This window comes from Pterocles gutturalis, unplaced genomic scaffold, assembly GCF_000699245.1.
Source record: "Pterocles gutturalis isolate BGI_N339 unplaced genomic scaffold, ASM69924v1 scaffold5869, whole genome shotgun sequence".
Classification (NCBI taxonomy): Eukaryota; Metazoa; Chordata; class Aves; order Pterocliformes; family Pteroclidae; genus Pterocles; species Pterocles gutturalis.
In genome coordinates, this window is record NW_010130444.1 from 28,621 (window position 1) to 30,260 (window position 1,640).

The window sequence follows — 1,640 nt, forward strand, 5'->3', positions numbered from 1 at the left end:
GGCAGCGGATTGAGCAAGGGTGGGTCCCCAGCCAAGGCTGGAGCGCTGTCAGGCGTGGGAAGCGCTGCTCCGTCCCAGCTAACCCTGCCCTCTCGCTCCGCACCACATTTCTGGCTCTTGCTGCTTTTGGCAGAAAATTCGCGTTCTCATCACCCCTCTCCTCCCCTCGGCCGTGTCCGGCTGCAGCATCTCCCCTCGGTCACTTCTCGGCGTCTCCTCCCGCCGGCGCAGGAGGTTCTCCCACCGCTCTGAGCTGGGGGGGCCGCCAGGAGCCACGGCGGAGACGCGGCTGGGAAACCCATCGTCCGCAGGAGGGAAAAGGAGCCCAGGCTGCTGCCGGTCGTGCTGCGAGAAGGAACGGAGGAAGGTAAATGCCAGCCTTTTGGTCCAGCTGGGAAGAGAGTAACTTTGCTGCTGAAAACGGGGGAGCGACTGCAGCTCCCTGGGAACAGGAGGGATGGCTGAGCTGAGCTTTTCCCATGGGGTTCCCTTAAATAAGCCCCAGTCCTAAAAATAAGCAGGGAAAGTCGCTGCAGAGAGGAAGCGATGTGGTGACGCTCCCAGCGAAAGGCGTCTCGTTTGTTTCCAAGTTAGCAAGATGCTTTCTGCAGCATCCCCCGAAGGAGGATTTGCAGCACTCCGGCTTTCCCTGCCGTGCGTCCGCGTTTTCCTCCCTGCGGGGAGCCCGGTGCCGGTCCCACCTGGAGCTGGGGGCTCTGCTGTCATGGGGCTCTGCGGGTGTCACCCCCTGCGGGCAGGGACCCTGCTGCCGTGTCGGTGGGGTGGTACCAGCTTCTCCTGGGTGACTTACCCAAGTCTGGTGTCTGAGGGAGTCATGGACGCCGGGTACCCCACTTCTACCCGTCCCGAGGTGCTGAGCTGTGCCGGGCACTCGGCTCTGCTGCATCCCACGCTTGTCACTGCATCCCGTGCTGTCACTGCATCCCATGCTGTCACTGCATCCTGTGCTGTCACCACATCCCGTGCTGTCACTGCATCCTGTGCTGTCACTGCGTCCCACGCTTGTCACCTCATCCCGTGCTTGTCACCACATCCCACACTTGTCACTGCATCCCGTGCTGTCACTGCATCCTGTGCTTGTCACCGCATCCCGTGTTGTCACTGCATCCCGTGTTGTCACTGCACCCATGCTTGTCACCGCATCCTATGCATGCCACTGCATCCCACGCTTGCCACTGCATCCCATGCTTGTCACCGCATCCCGTACTTGTCACCGCATCCCATGCTTGCCACTGCATCCCACACTTGCCACTGCATCCCATGCTTGTCACCGCATCCCGTACTTGTCACCGCATCCCATGCTTGCCACTGCATCCCACACTTGCCACTGCATCCCGTGCTTGTCACCGCATCCCGTGCTTGTCACCGTGTCTGTGCTGAGGCACGTGGCTTTTGTAATAAGCGTCAAATGGTTGAAGAATGTCCCTGTCTTCAGCTGCATCCCCTTTTTGGTGTGCCCTTCTGGGGACCCCATAACAGCTCTCTTTTTAAAAATTTTTTTAAAGTTTATGTAACTTTCCAAATATCTTTAGAAATGGGAAACCTGGCCAAAAGAAACAGTGCCCCGGACAGCAGCCCTCCGGGGTGTGGGGATGGAGGGGGGCAGTCAGGGCTGTGCG